Below are 8582 nucleotides of genomic sequence, written 5' to 3'. Positions count from 1 at the left end.
GTCCCTGGGAAAAACATTTCAAGTTTCTCTGATGCTTCTTAGGGCATACGCTGCCAAATGTTTTTATACATCCATGGCAATTAGGGTTTTTTTTAAAAAAAAGAAATGAGAATAGCTCTAGTTAGACAGCCCCTGCTCTCCCAGGGATATGACTTGAACACGCAAGCTCAGTAAATGGCGTAATTTTGCTTGTTGCCATCACTGGGCACATCATGTAGACCGAGTTAGTTAAATACCTAAATATGAATAGAAAAACAAGTAGTTCTAGGAAGGGTTTTTGTTGTTGTTGTTTTGGGGGGTTTTCTTTGTTGTTGTTTTTGTTTTGTTTTTTTGGGTTTGTTTGTTTGTTTGTTTTGCGTGGGTGGTGCTCTCAACACATTAAATACTTTTAGTTACCACTCTGACTTTGAGCACGATGACACCCGTCCCCCCCCTCCCCTGCCCCGAGGAACACCCAGCCACCTGTCTCGAGCATCAACATGTCCAGTTGATCGCGGAGTCCCACTGGTCCTCTTTACCAGCAGTGTTTTCCCTCGCAGGTGGTCACACCCCGTAGGCAGCAGGCCGACCACTGCCTCGGCCGACGCTGGATTCAGGTGCACCTCAGAAACCGCCCTGAAAGCTCTAGAAGGTTAGGGTGGGTGCATTTTGTGCAGTAGCTTCCCCCAAAGAAGCAAGGGAGAATTCTTAGTTTTAAATCTTTACAGCTTGGTTATATGTTACAGGAAGGACAAATGGGGCTCTGGTCCCATCCACAGCCCACAGGACACCCTGAATGCCCTGGACTTTACCTCCCAGGATGGAGACACGCAGCCGAGGGACCAGCACCCCCAGTTGACGGGAGAGGCAGGGACCAGAGAAGTAGGCACGCTGAGAGCTGGAGGCCCAGCAGGTCCCGGACCCCGTTATTCTGTGAGCCAGGATTCCTTCTTCCAAACGGGACCACTTCCACCTCCCACCAGCATTCCCTCACATTCATTATGTCGATTTGCTATTTCACCTAAAACACATATTTTCATGGGCAAAACTTGGCCAGTTATTTTTCCTGAGGCTTATTTCAACACCTATGTAGACTTAGCACTTCACATTCAGAATCTTTTGGTCACTTTCTAGGAAATATATAAATTTCACTAAATAATTATTTGGTTTTGGGGAGCCTGGGGGGGCTGTCAGTTAAGCATCCACCTTCAGCTCAAGTATGATCCTGGGGTCCTGGGATCCATCCCCACTCACTGGGGAGTCTGCTTCTCCCTCTCCCTCTGCCCCTCTCACCACTTATGCGCTCTCTCTCGCTCTCTCGCTCTCTCTCCCTCTCTCAAGTAAGTATTTTTTAAAAATTATTATTATTTGGTCTCAAGGCAATGGATGGGTCAGTGAAACCATTAAAATGTTCATTTACTCTGATTTATCTTGACTATAGACCAAAGCCCTCTCCCTTGGCGCAGAGTACAAGCAAAGAAAAGAAGTCAAGCTCCGGTTTTGAAGGAATTACATGTCAGAACATCACCCTTAGGTAGACAGACTGACATCTATTGTTTCCGTGGGAATAAGTGCCGAAGTGTAGGGAGCCACAAGGGCCAGCCTCCACAGGCCTGGGTGTCATCCTTGGGACTGTCCCCAGTATGCTGTCACAGTCTCCTGGGAGATCACGGACCACTGTGAACGGTCGTTCCCTAAACCCTACTGGGATCCAACTGGAGTCACCCGGTCCGCAGGAACCTCAGCAGCTCCGCATGTGGCCACTTCAGCAAGGTGCAAGACCAACCCAGGGGTGCTCCGAGTCACTTCCGACACTACCACATCCAGGTCCGCCCTGAAACAGGTGAGCTGGCCAAAGAAAGGGATGCCCTCGGGGTTCGCTGCTGGCCAGCAGAAGCAGAGAAAGGTGGGCTGTGTTCTCTGAAGAGCTGTGAGGTGGGAGGTCACCAACATCCTCTAGAAAAAGCTCAGGGTGAGGCACAGTTCACTTTCCTGATTTCCCTTCCTTCCCCTGCCTCTCCTCCTACCTCCCTCCCTCACTTTATAGTTTCAGGTACTTCAAAAGGTCCCAAATTATATAAGCAAGAATTATAACAGATCGTTCTTGTGTTTGTAACAGGTAGAGAGGTAATAAGTGTAACAATAATAGCACAAAAATAAGAGGAGAGGAAATAGAGTTCTCTAGGAGAAACGTTTCCATCCTTAGTAGAAATCATTTAGTGTAGACCTAAGCAGGTTCCGATCAGTTAAGAAGTACACCATGAGCCCTAGAGCAACCACTAAGAGAGCACTTTAAAAATATGGTGAGGACACACAGGAAAGTTGTGGAGAGTAAAACAGAAGAGTTCTCATCATAGGGAGAAGTCTTTGTTCTTTTCCTTTATTGTATCTATGGGAGAAGATGGATGTTAGCTGAACCTGCTGTGACCACCTCACAATATGTAGATACGTCAAACCATTATGCTGCACACCTTAAAATTACATTATCCTCAATAAGATTGGGAAAATATAGTGAAAAAGTAAGGAGTTAAAAATGTTGCACTAGAAAACACTTATTGCAAAAGAAAGCAGTTAAGGAAAGGAGAAAAAAGATATGAGACATATACTAAACAAAAATTAAAGCTGCCAACATAAATCTAAACTATTTCAATAATAACACTAAATGTGAATGCATCAAACAATATAGTCAAAAGGTAGAGGTTACCAGACTGTATTTTTTTTCTTGGTCTTTTACCATAATTTACAGCTTTTGGAGAGAATGTGAATGATCAGTCACTTGACAATCTGAAAGATCAATCACTTGACAATCTTTCCCAGCATCCAGAAAACATCAAAAAATCCACCTATTGCTACCTACAGGAGACAAATTTATTTAGATTGTAAGATGCAAGCAAGTTGAAAGGAACACCAGCATGCAAACAGCCACCATAAGAGCCAGAATGGCTATACAAACATCAGGCAAAATGGCTTTAAAACAAAACAAAACAGGCACACCTCAGTGACTCAGTGGTTGAGCGTCTGCCTTTGGCTCAGGCTGTGATCCCAAGGTCCTGGGATTGAGTCCCACATCAGACTCCTTGCAGGGAGCCTGCTTCTCCCTCTGCCTGTGTCTCTGCCTCTCTCTGTGTGTCTCTCATAAATAAATCAATAAAATCTTTAAAAATAAATAAATAAATAAAACAAAATTGCTAAGGACAAAAGGGACATTTGATGATAAAAAGGTCTCCAATCAGGAAGACATGACAATGAGAATTGCACCTAAAAACAGTTCCAAAATGAAGCAGCAAAAAAAAAAAATAAAATAAAATAACAGATTTAAAGGAAGAAAGAGTTAATTCGACAATAGTTGGAGATTTCAATACCTCCATTCCCAATAAAGGATAAAACAACTAAGAATGAGATCCGTAAGGAAATAGAAAACTTGGGCAACACTATTAAATAATTAGACCTAATAACCATCTTGTAGGACACTCCACCTAACAACAGCAAAACACACATTTTTCTCAAGTGCACATAAAATATACTCCAAATGCAAATCAAAACCACAATGTGGTACCACTTCACACCCATCAGAATGGCTGTATTCAAAAAAAGAGCTAATAACAAGCACTGGTGAGGCTGTGCAGAAACTGGAAGCCTCGTCCATAGCTGGTGCGGATGCAAAATGGTGCACCTGCTGTGGAATGCAGTTTAGCAATTCCTCAAAGTACTAACTAAACATGGTCATCACAGGACCCAGAAATCCCACTCCCACTTATGCACCCAAGAAAAGAAAAAAAAACCTATATTCACACAAAAACTTGCACAGGAATGCTCTCAGCCGCATCATTCATAACAGCAAAAAGTGGAAACACCCAATCTTCACCAGCTTACTGATACCTCAAATACAGTATATCTAATCAGAATATTATTTGGCAATAAAAAGAAACAAGGTACTGACACCTGCTACACCTTTACACGGAGGAACCGTGAAAACCTGGTGCTCAGTGAAAGAGGCCAGTCACAAGAGGCGATAGATTATAACGTATTATATAACTCCATCTATAAGAAATGTCCAGGACCTGCAGTTCTATAGAGACAGGGAGCGGTTGTCTGGGGAGGGGGTGAGGAGGGACTGCTAATGGGGACAGGGTGTCTTTTTGGGTGATGGTAATCTTTCAAAATTGATTGTGGTTTCTCTCCTCCAGCAAGCCAGGACGCAGAAAGGAAGAAGGCAAAGGGGAAGAAGGTGGCCCCAGCCCCTGCTGTTGTGAAAAAGCAGGAGGCCAAGAAGGTTGTCAATCCCCTGTGTGAGAAAAATGTTGGCATCGGACAGGACATCCAGCCCAAAGGGACCTCACCTGCCTTGTCAAATGGCCCCACTACATCCGGCTGCTGTGGCAAAGGCCTATTCTCTTTAAAGGTTCGAAAGTGCCTCCCACGATTAACCAGTTTGCCCAGGCCTTGGACCACCACACAGTGACTCACCTGGTTCCGCCGGACCACAGATGCAGACCAGAGGCAAAGAAAGAGAAGACGCAGAGGTCATTGGCTGGGGCTGAGAAGAAAGCTGTGGGCAAAGGGGATGTCACCACTAAGAGGCTCCTTGTCCTTCGAGCTATCCACTGTCACCACCTTGGTGGAAAACAAGAAGGCCCTGCTGGTAGTGATCGCACATGACGTGGATCCCACTGAGCGGGCTGTCCTCCTACCTGCCCTGTGTCGTAAAATGGGGTTCCCCACTGCACTCTCAAGGGGAAGCCAGGCTGGGGTGTCTGGTCCACAGGAGGACCTCCCCACGGTTGCCTTCACACAGGTGAACTCGGAAGACAAGGGAGGCCTGGCTAAGCGGTGGAAGCCCTCAGGACCAATGACAATGACAGATATAAGGAGATCCACCGCCACTGGGGAGGCCACGTCCCAGGTCCGAAGTGGGTGGCTCGCATCGCCACCGTGGAAAAAGCAAAGGCTAAAAAAGTGGCCACCCAACTGGGCTGAGTGGACACTGTTGAATTTTCTGTATCTTGTGATATCAGGTGCTCTAAGAAACAAACTTAAAAAACAAAACAAAACAAAAAAACAACGAATTTCCCAGAGTACACCACAAACCATTGGATGAAGATTATAAAAGATATCACAGATACGGCTTATAATGTTTGTATTCCTTGGGAGCACCATTATCTGTCTGGGTTGACTGCGCCCTAATCTCGAGTCCCTCCTGAGGAATGCTAATCCAGGCTTGACTCTTAATTTTTTGTAGAGGTTCCTTCTCCTGGCCTGAGTGGGAGTCTTCAAAGTCACACAACCGCTTTCCCAAGACCTGGTCGCCTTAAGGTGACACCCCATGTCTTTGGGAAAGTCATCGGGATGTTTCTGAAGCTTTCCTTTCTGGGGCGAAAGCCAAGGGTGGGTGCAATGGTGATGTTGACTGCTTCTTTCTCTCATGCCTCTCCAAACACTGGGGACGTTTTCCCTTAGCTGGGAAAATTCTTCTGATTTTTTTTTCTTTTGTCTCCTATTCCTCCTTGGAATCTTATCTTTGAAGTGAAGTAATGGTGCCATTTTTTTCCACTCATGTTCAATAACTAGACTACAAGCTCAGCCACCCTGTTGTTTCCAGTTTGTAAATCAGTAGCTAGCTGTGTTTAAAAAAAAAAAAAAAAAACAGCTGATGATAACTTCTTCTTCCAACAGATCTGCATCATACATCTCCTTTAAGATATGGGGAATCTTGGATATAAAATATTTTTTTATTTAACAATAAATTTGTTTTGTTTTTTTTTAACAATAAACACCTTTATTAAATGACCGAAGACAGAAGATTTATTTGCCTTTCCGGGCTTTGATTTTCCTCAGATAGAACTCCAGCTCCTTGCCCTCTAGCACACAGCCATCTGCCCGGCCGCCCTGGCCTGGTCTCGAAGCGATGCATGCAAGAAGCTTGCCCTGTTGGAACTGCTCCTCCAGAAGACTGCTGATTTTGGCATTCTTTTTCCTTTCATCATACTTCTTCTGGATTTTCTTTGATCATTTTTTATTTAAAATCTCTTCCTCCTCAGGCGTCAGCTTGGCCCCCTTCTTGCGTCCGGGGCAGTGCATAGTGGGACTCGTACCACTGTCGGTACGGCGTGCTGTCATGAGCACGATACAGTTCTTCACCAGGGTCTTAGTGCGGACCAGTTCATTGTTGGATGCATTATAGACAACATCGATAATCCTGGTTTTGCGTGTACAACACTCTGAGCCCCAGGAGAAGTTCCCCACGTCTAGCCTCAAGTAGCAGTGAGTAGCTGTTTTCTGGAGGTCCCAATGTGGGAGTACAGATGGAAAATTTCAGATGATGTGCTAAGTGTACAAGGCTACATATTCTTACTGCATTCTCTCTCTCTCTTTTTTTTTTTTTTTTTTTTGGTGATTTTCTTATTATGGTCTGAAGCTCTGACCACTTCAAAATAACCTAAAGTGCTTGTTAAAAAAACGTGAGTCCTGGCCCTAGCCCATCTTACTAGAGCATGATCTTTGCAGATGAGGCTAGGAAATCTGTCTTTTTAATAATCACTGGATTGGTTGTTGGGCATACTAAAGTTTGAGAATCACTGTGTAATGGAAAGGGTGCTAAAATGGGAGTTTTGTGGGTTCTTGGGTAAGTGATAAAAGTTACTAACTTGCAGATTAAGGTGAATAGATATCTTCAACATCCCTTCCTGATCTGTGATTCAATAAATGTTGATGATGTGTAAAAAAAAAAAAAAAAAAAAAAGGAATAAAAGGTTCTCTTTCAAAAAAAAATTGTGGCGGTGGTGACACAAGTCTGTGAATCTACTGAAAACGATTGAATTGTACACTTGACATGGGTAGATTGTCCAGAGTGTGAATTACATGTCAAGAAAGTCGTTAATGACTGCAAGGTGGTGGAGCTGCGGGACGGCCCGTCCTGGCCTGTAACGTGCATCCCTGCTGCTCCCCGGCCCTGACCTTTGTCTCTGCTATTCCGGCTTGCTGCTTGCCCGCTTGTTCTTTGGTGAGTCATGCCCAGCAAGCAGGCAGGAGGCAGGAGGCTGTAGAGAAAGTATTTTTTTTATGTTTGCATGGTTAGAGTTTTCTGAAAGAATTTTACTGGGACCTGGGACAAAGGACAGGCCTTACAAGTTACTGGATAAATGGACTCCCCTCTCCTGAGGTCTGGGCTTACCTTCCAGAAGGGTTTGAAACCCAGGAGCCATGAGGACTTCTAAGGACTCTCCCCTCCTGGAGAGAGGAAAGAGGAACCATATGTATACACACCCCCAGCTTCATATTGTTTGGGCTCTTCACCAACAACACAGACCCCAGGATGGGTACCTGGTCGCCAGTTTGAGCCCCATCATGCGGCCGCTGGGAAGGATCACAGAGCCTGGCGCATCTTCACAACATGTTTTCCTAACGTTGGTTTAATGGTATAGTTTTTGATACCATCTCTTCGTATCAGAACTTTTTAAAGTATCTATGGAGTTAAATAATTTTACTCTAGAATAATTAATTAAAATGGTTTTTCAGTTACTGATATATAATTTTTGAAAATGTCAGCTAAGTTTTAGAACTGTCAAGTTTGGGAATATTCTTCTTCACTGTGAGTGAAGGATTTACAGCATTTCACATTTTCTCAGTGACTAGTCACATTTTAATAATATAAATGCTCCTTTAATTATCTTCATTCCCCAGTTTGTCATCAATGTCCTCAATGTAATGGCATATTTTATTTTTTTATTATTTTTACCAATAATACAAGTGTGTCAAATCAGCTATATGTTTAAATATTTTTATCTACTTACATGATGCACTCCTCTCATTAACTGGATCATCAAATACTACAAGAGCAAATTCATTATTCGCATTCAAAATTTAATTCATGAATGATTACTTCTGGTACCATCTGAACAGCACGCGGTTATAATGAATGTCAGGATAATTTGTGACATTTCAACACAGAGCTGCCCAGCAGCACGAGGGCCCTGGAGCGGAAGCAGGAGCCCACCCCCGGTGCAGCACTGAGTTGCTACTTCATAATCATGAAAACAGAACTGCCCCGCATGTCAGGGCACTAACCGGGGTCTCCGCGGGCTCCGCGCAATTCCATGTCGATGATACACCAAGCGTCCCCTCCAGGGCCAGCGCAGTCCCAGTTCTCAGGCCACCACCAGGACAGGAGGAAGGGGTTCCCCAGTGGGCTTCCCAGCCCATCATCACTCTGGAGGCAGATCTGGAGAAGGAAGCAGGACAGTGATTCCTTGGAGGCTGAGCGAGCTCCCAAGGCACTCTTTTGTCTCCTTCCCTCCACTTCCACGTACAACCAGGGTCTGGGACCCCAGGCTGAGTGCAGGTGAGTGTCAGCCCACGACGAGGCTAACCGCTCTAGGAGCATGACTTCCTTTATGCAGCAGCCCCCCAACCCAGCGTAGCAGGTGGAGAATACTCCTAGTAACCACCCAGTAGGTCACCATCCAGGGCTCCCACCAAGGTGGCTTCAGAGGGCAAGCCCAAGGCCCGCCCCCTGCGGCTGCGCCCCCCAACCCTGCGCCCACCCTGTGTGACGCTGCCCTGCTGGGCGACACCCTTCCTTCTCCAAGTACCCTCTGCTTGATCCG

At 45.1% G+C, this 8582-nt stretch overlaps 1 long non-coding RNA gene across 1 annotated transcript; it reads left to right on the top strand.

Moving 5' to 3' along the window:
* Positions 1-1437: 1437 nt before the first annotated feature.
* Positions 1438-5988, top strand: LOC140617369 (uncharacterized). The gene is made up of 2 exons (XR_012017628.1): positions 1438-1822; positions 4167-5988. It is a non-coding gene; the product is annotated as an uncharacterized lncRNA (long non-coding RNA).
* The last annotated feature ends 2594 nt before the right edge of the window (positions 5989-8582 follow it).

The sequence above is a fragment of the Canis lupus genome, chromosome 1 (assembly GCF_048164855.1).
Source record: "Canis lupus baileyi chromosome 1, mCanLup2.hap1, whole genome shotgun sequence".
Taxonomy (NCBI): domain Eukaryota; kingdom Metazoa; phylum Chordata; class Mammalia; order Carnivora; family Canidae; genus Canis; species Canis lupus.
Note: the sequence above shows the minus strand (reverse complement) of the source record. Positions and strands in the feature narration are given on the sequence as shown.